The 20,415-nt window shown below is 42.7% G+C and overlaps 1 protein-coding gene and 1 long non-coding RNA gene across 3 annotated transcripts in view; one reads left to right on the top strand and one right to left on the bottom strand.

The window, feature by feature from the left end:
* LOC147238811 (uncharacterized) overlaps positions 1 to 20,415 on the bottom strand; it is a 51,710-nt gene that overhangs the window by 3,238 nt on the left and 28,057 nt on the right. Inside the window, exon 3 of one of the 2 annotated variants that reach the window (XR_015111829.1) lies at positions 9,424 to 9,512. The exons of the other annotated variant lie outside the window; for it this stretch is intronic. This is a non-coding gene — a long non-coding RNA (uncharacterized LOC147238811). Of the gene's footprint in view, positions 1 to 9,423; positions 9,513 to 20,415 lie in introns of those variants that run through there. 2 annotated transcript variants of the gene reach the window in all.
* The window catches only part of tnfsf10l (TNF superfamily member 10, like), a 66,044-nt gene that overhangs the window by 33,105 nt on the left and 12,524 nt on the right, over positions 1 to 20,415 (top strand). The gene's annotated exons all lie outside the window — the stretch shown is intronic.

Raw genomic sequence — 20,415 nt, 5'->3', positions numbered from 1 at the left:
ATCTTGTTTTCTAACCTAAGGAGTCTGAGATCACACTGGTATGGTGAGATACAGGAATACATGCGCTGAAAAATACGAACACAAAAATATCGAGGAAAAATGGTAAATGGCTTCAATTATTAGGGGGGTATATTCATGCAAAAATCAAAATTATGAAAATGGCCATTTATTTATATTTTATGACAATAAATTCAAAAATAGTAGCATAAAGGAAAATTTTTTTTTAATGGCTAAAAAAGCCTGTAGCATTCCCCAAGGTTTAGGACGATATCATCCACATACGTGCTAAGCATTTAGTACATTTGTTCACTCCACAGGCGGATTATTTTACTTATTACAAGTAAAACACTCTCTACAGGGTGGGTTTTTTTTTGTTTGCTTTTGCTTTTTTGGAATTGGACAAATGCAACTTACCAGGCTTTGGTTTTAGCAGTGCTCCAATACCTAAACTATAGCCCCCAAATGTGCCACTTCAAAGTAATTTTATTTTTAAGATATTTATTGCATCAGTAACCAGTACGTTTTCTTACGTGTCATTTAAAATATTCTGCCTTGCATCACTTTCATTCTCAGTTAAATGTTGGTGAAAATCAAATCCAGCAGCTGAGGAACTGAGAAAAGACTGACATTTATGAAATGAATAAAGCTTTGATTGATAGGCCGTTGAAGGATATGTTACGTTTTTCTAGCCCTGTCTTAAAACACCGTGCACGTTATCGTCCCAACAGTCAAACCGTCCTCTTTGTTCTGGTTCTCCTCCACCACTGCTCAGCAGGAAACCCTGTCCAGGGATGCAGAAAGACACATTTTGTGCTGAACAGCTCAGGAGGAGGCGGCATGATTTATCGTACTCTGGCGGCTGAAGACGTATATCAGCTCAAACTGAAGTTAGAGAGAGAGAGAGAGAGAGAGAGAGAGGAGGAAGGTATTAGAACAGAGTCAAGAAGGAAAGATGGGAAAATAATAAAAACATTGTGTGGTTTGAAATGCACAGTCGAACCTCAGCAGGTCCAACCAATAATCAGGAAGATTAAATAGAAAATGCACTTTATGGGACACTCTCATACATTTAATATCCGTTACAGTGATTCATCCAGTCTTCTTGTTATCACAGCAGAGCTTCATTACCATCAACCTGAAGACTATGATGTCATTTAGGACCTAACAAATCCAAAATAAACCCAGCACAAAGGAGTCCAAGTAGGGATTAAGACTATTCTTATTTAAACCGTCTTCACAAGAGGAACAACCAAATACTTCAAACGTGAGCACTCACATGTCCACTATTTATGAATACACATGAATGTAACCCAAAGGATTATACATGTTGTTTATTAAAATGATCTATTTAGTGATACAGAATGGTAGGGTGGCGGTGTGGTTGCACATAAAAACCAGGGGCCTACTGTAAGGCCCAAGCTGTGGTCCGGAAACCAAGGAAACATTGCTGACCTGATTCCCAGAGGGAGCCTGGTCCCCCACATCAAATATGAGACCAAACTAGCACGCCTGGATCAGAGGACCTGGGGGGTACACACGAGGTATTAGCTGATACGGTCAGGAGGGCCTTAGCGGAGCAAGAGGAGGATCTGGAAGTGGAACCTGAAGAAGCCGGAGTGATTTCCTTACGACCGGGGTGATGTCAGGTATTTGTGAGGAGTCTCACCGCTGTACATTTTGGACAAAGTTCAAATGCCGTCTTGAGTTAAACAGGTCAACAAATAGCGTGGAGACACAAAAGCACGAATCAGCATTTCCAACTGCTGGACAGATAACCGAGGCCAAATTTCTTCTGCTTCGCTTTCTTGGAGGGAGGTTTTTTACTTGTTGCCAGGGACCTGAGGTGTAGAGTGAGGTTGGAAAACGTCAGACTGGATATTTTTTTTATTGCGATTTCAGTGAGGAAAGTTTGGAAGCATTCAGTTCCTTATCTCTGCCAGATAATTTTGCACAGTAGTCAAAGTTGAGAGGTCAGGATTGTATAAATAGAGCTGCATATCATCGGCATAGATACATAAATACAAGCACGAAGGTGGATTAAGCATAAACAATGAGCATCCAGGGTGGAGGTCTAATATCAGGCTGAGAGCCGGTGGGCGTGGCTGGGGAGAGGACAGTCTGGGCTTCCTTGCTGAGGCTGCTGCCCCCGCGACCCAGACCCGGATGACGACAGGGGTCTGATATCAGTAAGAGTATAGTGATGTGAATGATGTTCAGGAAGATCAGCGAGGCATCGAGGAATTACAAAACAGCAGGAAATGACTGAGGGCTTGCAGGGAGAAGGATCTGTGACGGCGTGCGTGCCGCTAAGCTCAGGTATTCAAGGCTCTCAGCACTGGATTTTTTCATCGCTTTCTCTTTCATGCTGTCCTCAGATCATGTACACATCAACAATAACACATCAGCCCTGAGCTTCCAGTCGAGTGATGGATAAGCCTCTTAGACGGGGTCGGGGTTAACACATCCTCTGCAGGCATCTGAAATAGTTTCCCCCCTCCTGGGTCTCAGCTGCAGTGTATCTTACATTAAGATCAGTGTGGTAAATCACAGCGGTAAGCATCTGAGTCTTATAAAATGCATGTTTTACAGTCGTGAATCCCAAAGTGTGAGTTATAAATAAACTCCACCCGGGCCAGAAGATGTTATTTACTATTACTAATATATTTCATTTGCGTTTAAGTTTGTAATTACCTTAAAATTTAAAAAAGAGAGAGACAAAGCCACATGTTATTCTGCCTTATCTCACCTACTTTTATCCAGAATGTCTCCAAGGGGGAATTGGTATCTCTGTTCTTAATCATGTAAGGCTATCAAAGTGAAGCGTTTCCCTTTGTTCGTTTCATTTTCACACTGAGAGAAATCAAAGCAAATGCGTCTCAACTATGAGAACGTTCACTTTGGCTTTGGTTTATTTTTCAAAGCATGGGCGCTCACATGCTGCCTAAAAGTACACCTGGTTACAGAAGCTGTTCTTTACTGGTTGGGTCGTACCAATGTTGGGTCACATTCTGACCACAAATGATCCTCTCCAGGGTTTGCCTGGAACCGGATCAGGACCGCAGCTTCTCAAGGGTTTTGGTCTGCACTAGCGATGTAAAACACACTTCTTTTTTTTTGTTTGCTCGTTGACTTTTGAAGGCATTTACTGACCATAAATGTCAATAGTCAATGTCTGAGCTTGTCAATCCTGCTTTTGGGTCCTGGTGCATGAGCGGATGTGATGGTAGATTTATGACTAATCCACTATGGAGAAAGGGACCCATGTGATCGATGGGTGGAAACGTTCGTAAAAATGGGTAAATGTACAGAACAGAGCTCAAATGAGAGAGCGATTTTATTATAGCTGCTAACAACAAACTAATAACAGAGATTTCACATCAGAATTTTTCTGAATTAGGCTCTGAAAGTCAAAAGATCAAAGAAAACCCAATAAAAATAAAGCTTTGGTTCTTCTATGTCCAAGGTAAATCAGTGCACTGACGGATATCTGTTGAAGCTATCGGAAAGCAGTTGATGAAGCATCAAACCTAACAAGAAAAATGTCATAAAATGAAAATATCTCAGTAAAAACGCATGCTAAAAAGTACACAAGTGAGTTGCCGGGGCCTACCAATTTGGGGGTTCAAAAAAAACAAAAACAAAATCAGAGCCAGCTTGACTTTTAGGTGCTCTGAATCAAAGCCCTGAAACCACGAACGCTCTACCGCCATCCAGGAACGAAAGCTAATCGTCCAAGCTGCAACGTTTCTGTGGAGTGATTAAAGGTGTATGGGTCCACAGGAGATTTTAAGGTTTCTAATTTAGCCACACCTAAGTACAGAATGGCTGTTTTACATTTTTGACCAAGTGTGGAAGAGCGGGGGTCTTTAAAGTGTTCCTGTAAAAAGCTACCGTGTTGCTGATGCAATCAGGTTCTCTCCCTTTTAAACTTAGGGTAGATGCTCCACTTGCTGAGCAGCAGTTATTTTGTTTGTAGAGGAATGTTTTTCCTTTGCTGTTATGGGTCAAAGGGTCAAAGCCAGCTCCCCTGCACTCATTCGTCTTCAGAGGAGCGTAGCACTTATCTCTCAGACTGAGATGGGGCTCAGAAGCTGAAAGCAAAGCTACTCTGAAATCTACAGACTAACTAATTAAGATGTGCTGCCTTTTGTTTGGAAAAAAAATGATGAAGAATGATGATTCCTGTTGGCAGCGCAACCTTGACATTATCTTCTCTGTCTTCAGCACAAGCCAACATGGATAAAAAGTCTTAGATGGTAGAAGCCAGACAGTTTCTCTCTGTTAATGAAGCCAACATGTGCTGTTGAACAAAAAAGGTTTTTTTCTCAACAGCAGCTAAAAAAAGCTTCCTTGTTCCTTGTCAATATGATTTACATAGCAAAAGCACACTTGTAGTCCATTTGGAAAACCATGTCTGGTCTTCAGCGGCATCCTGTAGTTTTTATATCAGCAGCTGTTTAACACGTTGACCTGCTCAATTAAGAATTTGATCCGAAAATTGCATCCCAAGCTCCTAAGGTGTGCCAGAGGTGCTGCAGTGTGAAGGGTAGCGGTGTTGAAGTGGTGTGCAGTAGCTAATGAGCGCAAGACGACCAGGATGCGTCACCAAGCTGAATGCTGCGCTAGCTTGTACTGTAACTTGGAACCACAAATGTACCATTTTTTCCAGGGTTAGGGTAAGGGTTGTTGTCTTATATCTTAAAACAAAATTTCATCAATAAACGATTAAAGACACATTAATTATGCTCACAAGTAACCCTAGTACCTTGAGATGTGTGTTCTAAAATGCTTTTCAAGTTTTAGGCTATTGGAGCATTGCCTCATTGCATCGTGGGGGCTGTTGGTTCGGTCGCTCACAGTCACAGTTTTCCGAGGCGGGAAGACAGTTGAGGGTAGCTGCACTGCAATACAGAAGTGTTTTATCTGAACGGGCGACCCATTCAACTGCCTCTGGAGTAAAGGGTTATCAAAGCTCAGTTTTCTAAGAGTCTCCTGGCCTTGCCTTGTCTCAAACAGACGAATTGTTGGTTCCTATCTCCTCATCTGCACTGTGTCGAAGTGATAACGTCATAGCAAGTAATTTCCTTTGAAGCACTTATATAAGACTTATATTTGACGTCACCGATCCGTGTGTGAACGGGCATGTAGAGGGCTTCAAGTGTTTAATCCTAAGAAAGCTGTGCGCCGCCATGTTGAGTGCTAAATTGTTTTGAAAAGCTCCTTGTGCTCTGTAATGGGGGGACACACTGAGTTCAGGGGCTTTTTGAGAACCAGAATGTTAAACTTTATGGATGACTCAAACACAAATGTCTCCTTCCTTCTATCTTTTTATATTTTGACATTTCACTCGAAGACCACATGAATGGATGTTCTGTTCCTTCCGTCCGTCCCGCTGCGTGTCTCTTGTTTGCTGTATGAAAGGTCGTAGTGTTTTACAAGTGTACGGCTTAAAATCAGTGCTTAAACAGCTCCATTATGAAGAACCTCTCAAAGAATAATCTACAAATCGGGTGAAATAAGTGAGATACACTGAAATGACCCTGAAAGCACAAAGCCACGCTGGACAGTTTTCAAAGACACATGACTGCAAGTCATCATCAAGCATGAAAATTGTTTTTTCAATCGCATGGGGACCATAAAATTCATGATCTCTCCATATTTCTACATCGACTCATTGGTCCGGTCCTGAAACTCATGCTTGCGGCCTTGTGGTCCTTGTGCGTCCTCTCATTTCCACACTCGTGCACCCTTAGTTTTCATGAAATATACACCACCGCATGGCCACAGAAGCACCGGCTGATTGAGCCGGGGTGAGAGGCTAATTTAACTCGCTTTTCCTCACCTGAATTTGTGTCACATCCACAGTAAGCCGCTGCCAGGATAGCGAAAGCCAGTCATTTAGCTTCTATGTAGCATATTTGCTCCCAACGTACTCCAGTCAAACACCAGTCTAAAAATAACAGGAGGGGAGGAGCTGCTCAAACACAGTGAAGATCACAAAGGTTTCCATAGGAAATGAATGGATTTCCTTTTATATTAACAATTTAAGGACTCGAATACTTGGAAACAGGGAAATGTGTGCCAGACAACTCAATTCCATTGTTTTTGATCACCAGGGTTGGTCACAAGTGCTCCTCACATACATGTGATGCAGCTTCTTCCAAGTCCATAACAGAAGACACTCCCTGAAGGCTGCGGCTGAGAATCCCTGTGTTGTTTCATACTAGTTTTGTGGAGGCGATGGAGAACAAAACGTAAGACAAAAAAAAATAAGGTCATGCAGTTCATCTAAGATCTTTAAAAATAGCTCTGCAAGTGCCATGACCGCCACGTTGATGACGTTCCTCCACCAGTTCCACGTGCTACTAATAGACACTGGTGCACTTCAGTGGAACAGTGACAGACAGTGTTGTCTTTTCTATGCTATATGCCAGCACATCTGGGCTTCATACTTCCAACCCTGTCGCTCTTCCACCTCCGAAGTCAACATGACTACAACTTCACAAAAGACGAGGAGAACCTGAGGGCTTAATTTGAGTTTTGGGACAGGACCAGACTCGTAGCTGCAGACCGGACAAGCACCTGTGCTATCAAGGCTCCACAGTGGAGGAAAAACCTTGTGCTCAGAGCTAGTTTGGGTTTTTACCGATGGCTTTTATACCATGTATGTCTGTGAATGTATCATCCTTATTCAGTACTATGGATAGGTGAGTCATAGGTGTGCTGCCAACAGCGACGGCCATGACCTGCTCTATATGTCAATGAAGTGGGCTACGTGCCAAGTATGTTTCTCCAACTGTAAATCGGACGATGAGGCGATGGTGGGTGGGGTGACGTGATTATTCAGAGTAAAAAAAACAAAATTCAGAGTAAGAAACTTGTGGTTTAGTCTTGGCTTTGCTGCTGAAGAAACTCTGCCTTATCTTATTCCGTCCAAAAGTCAGCTATTCAAAAGCAAATGTCAGTCACCAACATGCCGTAACTGCATACATACACGGGGACGGGGGGTGGGGTGGGTTGGGGGGCGCAGTGTTGTTAGTGATTTCCAGCTGATACACAAACACAAAAGAGCTCTGTGTCTGGCGTCGACCACCCTCCCTCCATTCATCCCTCGGGCTGAGTTCCTGTCCGGCGACCCCCAAAAATCCTGCCCCGCCTCCGTCACCCTCACTGCACTGATGCCAGGTTAATGAAAAATATTCTGTCTGATATCAAAGACGTCCCGGTGTGCCTTTGTAATGTCTGACTGGATTTTTACTTTCAAAGTGCACTTTTAACTCAACATGATTGCTTGGCTTTGTTGGGTTGTTCTGATTCCGGTGCAACAAAAGTTAAAGTGAGTTCAACAAGAGAGCAGAGATCTCAGCCTTTAGGCAAATGATGTTTGGGGTCACTTTTTTGTAAAGATACAGAAAAAAGTATATAAAAACACCTCAAACAGAAAGTGTAACTGAACCAAAGAACTCTTTTTACAACTTTAATCCACTCTCTTGATTTACTGCAGTGAGTGGAGCAAAGGATAAATTGTTCTGAGGTACAACTACTGGATATTTTACAGTGAAATAATTGACTGTTTTTTTTTTTAAGTTAGATGTTCTCAAACTATTTGAATTGGCTTCATCTGTAACTTCATTAGATTGTAATCAAAGTTACGAGTAATTCCACATATTTTAATACCATTCACATCAACTTTTGAGTTCATGAACTCCAAATTATTATGACAACTGATGAACTCAATTTTTTTTTTTTGTATCCCTGCCAGCTTCTTACAGTTTACAGTGAAATTTGACAGCAGGGAGCAGGGTTCCTGCTGATGCGTATAGTAATGTAATACACATACATACAGCAGTATAGTAATGTAATACATATAGCAGTATAGTAATGTAATACACATACATATAGTAGTATAGTATAGTACTTCACCGCTCGCACCCCACCAGTAGCAAATGCTCAAACAAAAAGGGAACTTTGGCCCGGCTGAATAAAATAAATATTCTTGTTGGAGAGCTGGAGAGACTGAGACGTAGCAGGAGAGGCCAGGCCCTGCCAGTTGCTTGTTGCGTTTACGATCATCTCTCCAGTTTTCGTGTTGACTTTGACCTTTTGATGTTTGTCTTTCACCCCACACTCGAAATCCTCTCATTATTGCAGACTTGCGCGAGGATTCATGTGTAAATCTTTTATCGTGGAGTGAACCCTGGAGGTTTAGGGTGAGGTCTCGGTTCCGTTCAGTCATATCGATTAAAAATAAAAGTTACAATCAACCCCAGAAAGTCTGATCTCTTCATGTCAGGTGCTTTGTGTGTGGACACAGTGTATGAAGGTATTTTGCCTGTAATTGACCTCGTAACTTCTCTGTTTTGAATAAGCACAGCTCCTCCAAGCCCTGCTCCTTCTCCTTATCTTCTGCATCTTTTCCACCCTTCCGTCTCTGCTTTCTCCATGTCTGTGTGTTCCTCAATCCTTTCTAAAGTTGTTGGTTGTCTTAAGATATTTTCACTTGAAAAGACAAACATACCAGATTAGAATAGTGGAGGGTGGTGGTGGTGGTGGTGGTGGGGGGGGGGGGTTAAGGGAACCAAAAAGGGAGAAAATGAGAGGGTTGAAGGTTTACAGAGTGGGTGAAACGACTGGAGTGAGGCAAGAAGAAGAAGAAGCAACAAGATTTTTATAGTTCTTAGTGAAACCACCTGCTTCAGGGCTGCTAGGTGGGCCAAACCTACCAGGGCACCTCAATCATTGAAAAACCAGCACTTGATTAAGTACACATGTCTAAAACCACCAACAACAACAACAAAAATCTGTTATGACAAGTAGTGATGTATTATCATGCGTCTGGTTCGGTTTAGGTACAAAGCACTCAGTTATGCAAACATCAAGGCTTGGGTTCAAGGTACAACTACTTTAAAGGTTTGGTTACTTTCCACATCATGGTTACAATCATGACCATGTGGTGAAGCGTTATGAGGAAGTTGTGGTTTTCTAGAAAGCTGTTGGTGATGCGTAACTTACAGAAAGAAACAGGAACCAAACAACAGGCCTCCCGTGGTGAAGCTCCAACTCCTACTAAGTCTACGTCGTCTTCGGAGGTACAGAGGGAGCAAACGGTACCAACACTGGCCTTTTACTGATCCACCCAGCGCCTCCTAATCATGAATACATGACAGATGCTATCTAGAGGCTGGAGAAACGACCAAATGAAAGCAGGAAGTGGCATGACATCAAAATAAAGGGTGAAAACATCCGTATACAGAGGTGGAGGGAGCAGTGGATGGATGATAGATAGACATGCACCTGCAGCCAATGGTCAAGGCTACTTAGAGTAGTTTTTTAAGGTACCTGTCACTTAATGTTGTTCCCAGTCGCTCCAATGGGATATTTGGATACCAGGACAGTTGATGCAGATTTATGATGCGAAATCTTGTTGGATAAATGGATGTAGTGAGTAGAGAGCGTTTGTGTCGAAATGAGCTCCACCATCCAAGCTTAGAATGCAGCTCACATGTAGGCTTCTAGAAGAAATAAATATACAGTGCATCTGAGAAATATTGCAGTTACAGTTGGACCATTCGCTCAGTACTTTTGATACTCTAAGTACATTTTCCTGCAGTTTTAACAGTACTTTAATCTAAAATATAAATACATCTCTTGCTATATGGATCTCAGAGCTTTCATTGCCAGTATCAGACCCACTACCTTGTACATGTCAACTCTGCATTACACCTTAAACTGTCAATAACAACTGATAGAGGCCAATGTTGCGTACCAATAAAAGGGTCGTACTGAGTGCCTGCTTTAGGGAAATAATATTAATCAATGATGATAACTTAATAACAATACTTTATTATAATATACAAATTAAAAGCATAAGTTGTGAAAATTACAAAACTGCAATTGATTTAAGTGCTTGTGGCAACGTTTGTTTGTGAACTCACTTTCATGTTTTACCAGTCTGTCTAGAATTGTGTTTCTCAGCTGTATCTTAAATTTTGTGTATTTTATAGCCTGAAACAGCCAGCACTCCCCCATGAAACCCTTATAAGGACGTAAAAGTGCCCATCAAACATTGGGAGTCCCCAGCTTAGACATTTGCAGAAGGAGCACTCGCTGAGCCAACGTTATCTCACATCACTGCTGCTACTCTTCGGCTTTGGAAAGTTGAGCAAACACACTGCAGGTTTTCTTGTGATGTTGAAAAAGGGAGATTTGGGTCGTGAAGGATGTTTCCACTTGAAATCTTCTTTTTTTTAAATTAATTTTTATTTCCTCCTAAATCGAGAGAGGCAGAGCCGCTCTGAATCCTTGAATTGTTATGATCACCGTACCATCTCTTGACCACACGTGTCTCCTTGGCTCGCCTGTTTGTCTCTTTATTATTCACAGCTATAACCCTGACTTCCTGGACCGCCGTCTGCCTCTGCTGTCAACATGAGTAATAAAAAGGAGAATTTGGCATAAACACAGCCGCGAGATAAAAGACCAGTCATGTCAGGCCTATGAAATCATCCTGTAAGCAGAGAATCCAGGCTGTATATTTGATGTATGGTCGACTTTGACAGTTTAAACAAAAGGCGTTTGAGGCTCGCCACCTTGAAGGCTTTGTTAAGACATACCAGATCGTTTTTATGGAACACATACATCATATTTCTAAAGGCTTATTTTCTTTAAATAAGATTTACTTGATTTGGCCCAAACTCAACTGTTTGTTTTGACCTCCAGATAAGGCAGCTGGGTGGGATCACTGGACAAACCAGAGGGGTTTCTGCAGATAAATCCTTGATTTGTATAGTTTCTTTGTTTCGTGTGTGCTGTTTGATCTCAAACATTTGCCTGAATTGAATCACTAACAGCTGATGCCTGCGTGTAAATACTTAATCTGTTGAAAGAGTTGAGATTCCAGTTTGTGTTTGGGGTCCGAATGGATTTGACCAATGATGATTTTAAACAGGGCTTTGGCCTCATGTGAAGAAAGATTGAAAAAATGCGCATTGCATTGCCTGAAACATGATTTTGCAACCCCTCTGCTATCGTCTCAACATAATTTAGCTTTGTAGTTTATTTGCATTCATATTAGTTGGAAACTGTCCAGTTGTAGATGTCATCTCACAATTCCCACATTTATTCTTATCAAATTGTAAACTATAACTGGCAACTGGAAGTTAGAGTCTCCTCAAAATTTTGAAATGTAGCTTGTTCATGCCAACGCTGGAGGTCAGGGACTGGGCAGAATCTCGTCTCGCATATTCAGATATCCCTCTGTTGTGCTGTGCTAGCAAAAGGGAAAGATTTGGCTCAACCTGAAAAAAAAAAAGAGGCTCTGACATGTTTATATTTCAGTAAGCCAATCATAATCAGCGAGGGTGGGGGGCAAGTTCAGGATACAGCAATCGAGCCCTTGCAAGGTAACCAAGGGGGGAATTGTGTCCACCCAACAGGAACCTTACTACAACTTTGTTCCGGTAACCCAGACATAAGTGTATCGCAGGTTTAGAGCATGCGTTGGAGCTTCCTTTTGGAACCTTTTTGTCTACTCAACTTCTCCTACACAACTTAAAATAGATTTTTTTGTGGTGTCATCTTTAGCTCCAAGCTGTTATAAACTAGAAGTTTGCGAAACCAAAAAAGGGAACTCAAAAAAACGACTTCATCTACGTGTGAATTCACGATACGAACGAAAATACAATGACTGAAAATATCCCTAACGTACTGGAACTACCATTGAGAGGAAAATACCCATCCGTGACGACATAAAAATGACAAAAAAACACCTTTACTGTTGCAAGCTTTTACAAATCTAGACTCTCTCCAAATAGAGAGATAAAAGACCTGTCGTCCTTTGATGAAACTTCAATATTTCACCAAACAAATTCAGAAAGGCTCAAGCGCGTTGCCTCTGTCAGTAAAGATAAACACACCCAGAGATCTATCACTTCATGCTCCCTGAATAATTCAAAGAGTCTGGACTCTGGAGGTTTCTCTTCAGCAGCCAACAAAGTCAGATTCACAGATGCTTCTGTATATGTGTCAACTCCTTTTTTTCTGTTTTGCGGTATATGATCTTCTAATTGAGCTGGAATCCAGGGCGCTGGACCACTTTTCCAAATCCAACTGTGTAGGTTTCATACTGTCACCTGCTATGTAGTTCGGAGTTGGAGAGAAGCCAGCTGATCTGCTTGGTGTACAGAATGTGCACTGCCCTGGGCGCACACATTTGATCAGCCAAGTAGCGTCACAACAGGTTGTGCGACACTTGCGACTGCTTGGTAAGATGTTTGCGGATGCTTAACCAGCGAGCCAGTAAACTACAGCGGTAGTGCTACAATGTGATAATTCTCCATAATTTAATGGTATTAATTCATGTTTATTGGTCCAGGTCTGGATCGGACAGCGTCTGGGTGCTGAGCTCCCCTTAGCTACCCTGTAAGTGGAACTATGGGTGTATCCTTGCATGTGTGTCTTCAGTGTGCGATGCTCTTTATGCCCCTGAGCTTCCAAGTCAGATGTGGAACCTCACAATAAATTCACTGCAAATGAGTTGCTCTATTGTCCTCACAGAGTTTTGTTCTGCCCGAAGTCTCTTTTGACCGTGATTCAATTAAAGATCGTTGTTTTTTTTTCATCTATTTTATCAAAGTCAAACTTCTTGTGAATCAGACTAGTGATAATCACATGTCCAAGATGCTGAATGAAAGGTTCTGTTTATGATTCAGATCACAGCATCGAGTGCTCATGCCCTTATCTAAAATCTGAGATGTGTCAATTCCTGATTGAGACTCTTTTACCATGTTACACGCTGGGAACAAGAGCTCGTTTTCATAACCCTCTGATATCAAAATATCAAACCTCTGCAAATCCAGAGTTCTCCAGATGATGACACAAACCCTGATATTGTTTTGTCTCAAGTATGAGTCCCGCAACTGTCTTCTTGTGTCAGCGCCAGCTAACAAGGTCAAAGTCACCGCAGGAGCAATAAAGGTCTTGTTTGTGAGGCCGTATCCCCTCCCCTATCAGAAATGTCTCTATATTTTTATTGCTGGGAATTACTCACAGACATCAGCACTGATAACGTGCCGTAGGTTGTTTGTAAGTCTCAGTGTTTCGGTGAGATTAAGGCGTGGGTTTGTAAGTCTTGGTAGACTTCAGTTACAACATCCACAGCCCTGGAGTGAGACGATGACATATGCTCGTTATTCTAAGACTTGGCTTCGTTTGGCCAAAAGGCTATAGTGGGCTAAAGTGGACTTACTCTTGTGTGTCACCCGGGCTAGCAGGGTTTGTTCCCTGAATATTTGCTAATGTTACCTACAGGCTCTAATAATGCCAAAGAAAATGTTTACATTTGCATTTAAAGAGGAAGTTCAGTCATTCGTCGGGAGTCAGGAGGATTGCGGATTGTCAATCTACCGTATTAAACTGCCACATTTGAGTCAACCCTTGAAATTCTGAATTGGGTGCAGCTCCAATACTCAAACAATGTTCCTTCAAGGTGAAGCATTAATGAGTCAAAACATTTAGCTGTAAAATGTTAACTTTAAAAAACATTCTACAATCTGCCCCCTCGACAACTTTAGAACATTTTTCAAGAATTGTGTCCCATCTGAAGGATGAACGTTTCAAGAGCAAGTGAAAAGCGTTCCCACCAAAAACTGAGACATATACGTGCAGGCTCAACATCTGTATTTGTACATGTTTTAAACGTACTAAATAACTGCATGTTCAACTAGTTTCTGGCAGGTTGCTTCTATTCCTAGTTTGTATTATTAGTCACAGCTCCCAGTAGGGTAGCTACACCCAAGCCTGGTGCAACGCTGGAGGAAATTAGAAGAATGTGGACCGTAGACAATATGACAGATTTAACTAACCCTTAATATTGAAAAATAGCAACACATCAGTTCAGCTCGGGTAAGATGCAGGGCCACACACACGCTTTTATACTAAACCATCTCACAGATTCCCCAAAACACATCTTTTAAATGAGGAAAAAAAAAAAACAGCAAGAATATTGGCAGAGTTTCGTGTTAAAAAAGAAATAAAGGAAACCGGGTAATGCAAAAGCTGAAAATGAGTTGGAAATAAAGTTTATTGCTCGCTGTGGCGACTGCTGCAAGCTAACAGAACATTCAGTTGGTGACGAGTCCGATTAGCTTTCTGAGTTTTTGGCCAATTTCCCATCGCTGCGTCCTTCAAACTAAAGGAGTTTGGCTGTGCGTTTCTCCTTTCGCTTCCTGGATGGCGAATCTGACCACGATCAACTCTTGCTGGAGTCCAAAATCATCTCATATTTCCGCAGTTTTAACGACTAACAAGTCTCTAATCCACAGAGCTCCCCCACCTCACGAGTCACAAATAATCGCATTTAATTTGCAAAAGACTGTAACATTTGCCACCGTCTTAAACAGGAACCTGAACCAGAAGAGAAAAATAAAACCCTGAACTACAATACAATTACAGCCAGCGATGACACACAGGCATTACATGTCTCAGGCCACCGTTGTCTTCAAGATGACGTACTAGTTGTGGTATTTGTATTGATATTACTGTAGTATTAGTCCTTCTGAACAGAAACATAAAACACTGAGAGTCTGAGAAACAGACTGAGGCTGTAAAACTACCCCGCCCCTGGCCTACTTTAACACTGTTTGTGTCCTCTGGTGTAAAAGCCGTGTTGTGAAAGAGATTAAGGGTGGCAGTGACGGGCCGACAGAGACGCTCTGACAGGGAAGCAGAAGAAAACTGCTTCCTCAACGCCGGATTGTTTATGTCCTTTTCAGAGAAACCGAGGGGGGCAGGAGAGCCTTGACTGGAAAAGCAGCAAAGACTGATACCAATCTCTTAAGTTTCTGCTTCCTTGAATGTACACAAGGTTTGTCTGGCAGGAAACTGCCACAGGTCAGTTATCAATGGGCGGCATCGACTCGGCCACTGGTGCGTTACCTGTCATCAAACCTCTCAACGATAAAGCCTCTAATGAACGGCTTGTGCTTGCTTCCATGATGGCTAAATCATTGTCAGATGGTTGAAAGCACATCGCAACTGGCGGCATTGCTCCTGAATATATGATAAGATCCATATGCTGCAGAGGAATGGAATTCATATAAGGGATTAAAGTGGCTTTATCAGAAGTGCTTATGAGCAAACTGGGAAAACAGTATTTAAACCAAAGCAGGCTGATCACCGAATGCAACGTTCTCTATCTACAGACATGTAAATTTGTCCATTTCAGTCGATTTTGCTGGATTTAGCAGCCTTATTACTTCATGAGGAGATACAATTCGTGCAGTTGTCACAGAAATGTTCCGGTTGGTCTAAGCGGGACATAAAAATTAACAGTCTGCCTTTGTATTATTGCCCTATCATAGCCCGAACCCATGATTGTATCTGGTCATGTGACTTAGCCAATGAAGCATTGATCTTTTGAGTACTGTCTGGGCCACTGTGGCTACGCTGACGGAGCTGTAACTCGGAGATAATATTTTCCTCCTGCATGCAGATTTATTCAGCCGCTGTGAGGTTTCAAACAAGCATGATGATGAACCGTCTCCACGGAGACACTGAGAGGTCCTGACAGGCCTCCACAAACATGATGACGATAAATGTCATTTATGCCGTATCGGACGGATCAGAATCCCGTTTAACCAAAGCTTTACTGATTGGCACATAGGCCAGTCGCAGTGGAGACTATCTGTTTGTAGAGAGTCTTGATGTGTCATCATGAGGATCAACTAAACCAAACGCTCTGGTCCAATAAGTCCACTCAACTGGAGTTTGATGTCAGTTCAGAGCAGAAAATGAGTATCGTCAGTAAACGGTCGCGCTTACCTTTGCTCTTAAATGGAACGGAGAGACGCTTAAAATCAGTGCGTTTACTCAATGTGAGATAAGGTCGATTTATTATGTTTGTCTGACTAAAACTTCACTTTTAAACTCCACACTAACATGTTGGTCTTCCTGAAATCATATGTTGTGGAGTGAAAGTTCAATGGGTAGAAAATGTGGTTCCAGCATGCCTCATCTTGGCCTTCTGGGCACGTTCCGTAGGTCGCGCAGTCAAGAGGGTTTCACGATGGTCGCGAGGGTGAAAACATTTCTGGACAGACAAAAAGTATCGCACCGCAAAGTTGTCCATTTTTCTGACATAGTCTTTGAATCCGAGTCCATCGCTCAACAGGGTCGCAGTTTCATAACTTGTCTGCCACGTGGCATAAAAGGTGAATCGAACGATATCTGTTCAGTCTGCCACTACGATTCGAGAGGAGCCCTCCTTCCGTCCAATTCTTCCCTGAGTCGTATTTTGGCAACAGTCGTGAAAATGAAGAGAGCCGTAACGTGCATGTAAACGTGCATGTAAACGTGCATGTAAACGTGCATGTAAACGCGCCTGAGGGTTGCAGCGCATCGTACGGAACTGTCCACTATTTGTAGATTTGATGTGCTCTTCATGCTTTCTGTGGATTTGTGTTGTGAAACAAGGAAGTTTTGTTTTAACTATGAGGTTAAAAGATTTTCTCAATCCAAATGTCAAGTTTCATAAATTGAGTATCTTTGTGGTCTCAGTCAAACAAAGTAACCAGTCTAAAAGAAATCCCCGTGGCCCTTGGATACTGTAACTGGAATTTTCAGGACTCGTTGATGCATCGATGTACAGTATCAAGCTTCAATGGCTCGTTAGACGCGTTATTTATTCAGGAAATCTGTTTAAGGTCACAGAATACGTGTAGCAGACAATGCAGAATAAACTTATCAACGCAGACACGTGTGTGGAGAATTCCCTGATGTCAGATTTTCCATGGGGCTTACACTGTCAATCATCAGTTCATGGTCCTTCAGGCAACGCAAGAATGGGGGAGAAAAGATAAAGAAAAAAAACAAAGAATAGCAGGGGTTCAGCTGAAGATCGATTACAGGTACCAAAAGGATTCATTCCCTCTGTCCTTGAACAGGACGGTCGCCTTCACTGCAATGACTTCCTTCAACTCATAAAATAAGGGTGATGGGGGGGGGGGGGCATTACTGTTTGGTTCTGGGTTTTTTTCTTCTCCCTTCTTCTAGCCAGTCCAACCAGGAAGGACAGCAAAGCAAGTATTAATAAACATTCCCATAAATACTTCAAACAAAGTCCAAATTACTTATTAATCATCAACCTGGCGCAACAGTCAAGGCGTGCATGCACATGCACACGCGCGCACACACGCGCGCACACACACACACACACACACACACACACACACACACACACACACACGTATTCCATCTCTTTTAAGAGAGACCAGTTCTTCACTTTCCTGAAAACACACCCATAAACCTACACATCACTTATACGCTGCCAAGAATGAGAAGCCGTTTCGAACAGATTTCAGTTGATTAGAGTTTGGTGCTCCTCCACACACACACACACACACACACACACACACACATCCAGTCCAAGCCTGTCGGGGGGGTGAGCAGCATATTAAGGTATCAGGTTGCAGCTACCGCTAATCTGCAGGAGAAATACTCCTTCATGTGCCTACTTGTCCCTCTTTCACTCTCCGTCTGTTCCCGTCTCCTCTGTGTTTTCCCTCCTTTTTTCGTCCTCATTCTTACTCTTCTCTCGTTTCCATAATTGTCCATGATCCTTCGCTCTGTTTTTTTTTTTCTTTTTCCCCGTCTTCCCACCGACTTTGGGTTCTTGGCCCAGCAGTCGGTCCTTCGCTGCCCTGCTGCTTGCAGCTTTACTCTAAAAATGACTTGATGAAGTCGGCTGCAGGGGAAGTTTCAGGGGAAAGCCCACGTCTATTCTCTGTCCGCCTCCTAAAAACAGGTGTAGATTTGAAGGCATGCAGAGGAACTCCAGAAGTCGTATCCTGAGGAGCAGCTGTGCTCATTTGGTCACATTCTGCTTTTCTTTGTCTTCCTCGCCTTTCATATTCACACTATGGATTGACTGCCCTTTTTTGTCCGTCCTCAACATCATTTTTTGCTTTTTCTCTGAACTTCATCCAGACCTCGAGTTTCCCTGCACTCTATCGTTCCGATTAGCCGCACGAATCGAACTTGCTCTTGTGAATAATCTACTTGAGTCTGTTCTCTCTCGGTTTGTTGACATCTTCTTGGCATTCATCCATTTTCTGACTGCTACAAGGAAAGATTCGTTTCCTTTTAATTCTTTAAATAGTGATTTAGAGGAACAGGCTGGTAACTGCCTTTGTTTTTAGTTGCGGGAGGGAAACTCCGCTGATTTTCCACAAAAGCAGAATTTATTACGCAATTATGCACCTTCAGTGCTGAGCAAGGACCCATGCAGGTGTGGACGTGAAAATAATCGAATCGATGTTTTGTCGCTGCCCATCAGGCGAGAAAATTAGCTGAGCAAACTCCAGATAGGAAGTGTATCTAAAGACAAAAGCATCCGCTTAAAAGTGTCGATTCATCCGGCGGAGAAGGTCCGAGAGAATCCGTGTTAGAGAGGCATTCCATGACATTCGTAGCTACAAGCCGGGGTGACTTGAGTTTGTCTTCTCTTTCCCAACTTTATCATGTTTAATAAAGGTGCAAAAAGAGAAGGTGTAACTTTACAAGAGCAACAGATTGCAGTTATTGGAGTTCGGTTTGCCAAAGGAAATTTTAAAGAGCAAATAAACATTTGATCCCTCGCAAAAAAGTTGGGCAAAATTGTGATGAGAGCTGGGTGTGAATTGACTCCTTGGAATATTTGAACGTTGGAGCAAAGTCTGGGGGAAGACATTACTGAAAAACTTCGGTCTGCAGGAATAGACCAACTGCTGATATTTGTAAAATACTTGCGTGTAAATTAGCGGGGGTTTTTTTTGCAGATAGGGGGAACATCCTTGACGGAAACCGGACCAGTGACGCCACTTCATCTGAACCTGTTGCTCCACAAGTGTGACGTGAAGCAATCGGAGTATTTTTGTCTCTGTTGTTCCAAACAGGGTGAAAGAGGAGAGTTCAGGCTTTATTTGTTGTTGCAGCTGGAAAGTCTTTAAGACATGTGCTGTTGGAGAAAGAGCCCAGACACACACACACACACACACACACACACACACACACGACGCTGACAGTGGCGTGGTCTGACAGTGACGCTGCACGGACAGTCATGAGGTCAAGCTCAAAGTCAAGTTGAACTTTGAGGTTTTGTCACATTAAGAGGCCACAGGCAGATTTAGCGGAACCAAAAGGACACTCAACAAGGGGGGGATTGAAGCGTCTCGCTGTTAAAACGCCGCGTGACCGCCACCGAACCCTGGTCAGGACAAAGCTCAGATGAAGCACAAGATGTATTTGGTGCTTGTGGACCAGCGGGTTGTGATGCCCCCTCCGGTGCTCAGATTACTATCAAGAACTTACACTGAGTAGGTGATTTTTGTTTTCATGGTTGAGTTTGTCATCAGAAAAATACAAAGACACCAGAACTGCTGTGAGTGCGTGAACTGCGCTCGTGAAAGTCAGAGGCATCCCTTCTGCACTGGACTTCCCACTGAGCCGTACCGCGTCAGGAAAAGGTTGGAGGAAACCAGGAAATTTCCCAGAAAACCTTGCTTGAGGCAGTTTTTGCCCCCCCCCCCCCCAATGCAAAAAAAAAAAAACAGAGAGAGAGACATGGGAATCCTTTTTTCAAAGAATCTGTGACGTGCTGAACCTGACCAGCTGTTTTTGCTGCTGGCGTCTTCCAGAATATTCCTGAACTTCGTCTATGGCCAACAGAAACAAGGCATTACAAGATAGTGCATAAGACCTCCTAAAACGTGTCCAACTGAAAGCAATTCTTCAAGACTTACTACATTCCTGTTTTTAGTTTGGAGCGAGCAGATGGCCCGGCCTTTCTTCTTCCACTGCTAAAGCCAGTTGGAATGTTGCCTATGCTGCCATCTTCTGACAGAAATGCACACTGCATAACCCAGTTTGTTGGCTCCGAACCAGTCGACGGAAATGCGTTCGATTGGTTCGCCCTCTTCAGAAATGTACTTGATTTTAACCTGACAATCAAATGAAAACTTGTTTGAATTTAACAAGAAAAAAGAAAGAACTCACTATTTGGCCCCTGCTTTAATATTTTAGTAAAAACAGAAGGGGGGAGTTTACTTTTTGTACATCTTTATTCTGCCAGTGCAACACGTGGCGGTCATCCTGAGGGCTTCTACCATAAAATAACACAGAAACAAAGCTGAAAAGTCATAATCCTCACCAAACCAAGACCAAAATAATAATTTCCATTCAGAAATATTTACTGGAAGACACAAGCAATCCTGCTGATGTCACAAAACAAGAAGTCCGCCTGTCCTGAGATGGGCAGTGTGTCAGTGTCCCCTAGCGTGGCCTGTCGCTGCAATGTGGGGCAGTTCGTGTGTCCATTGTAGGATTTTTTTTTATGCTGAATTTTCTTGTAAATCCTGCTTTCCTTTCCCTCGGCCCCAGCTG

The sequence above is a fragment of the Aulostomus chinensis genome, chromosome 24, assembly GCF_037954235.1.
Source record: "Aulostomus chinensis isolate RoL2024-O1b breed Wild chromosome 24, RoL_Achi_v1.0, whole genome shotgun sequence".
NCBI lineage: Eukaryota > Metazoa > Chordata > Actinopteri > Syngnathiformes > Aulostomidae > Aulostomus > Aulostomus chinensis.
Note: the sequence above shows the minus strand (reverse complement) of the source record. Positions and strands in the feature narration are given on the sequence as shown.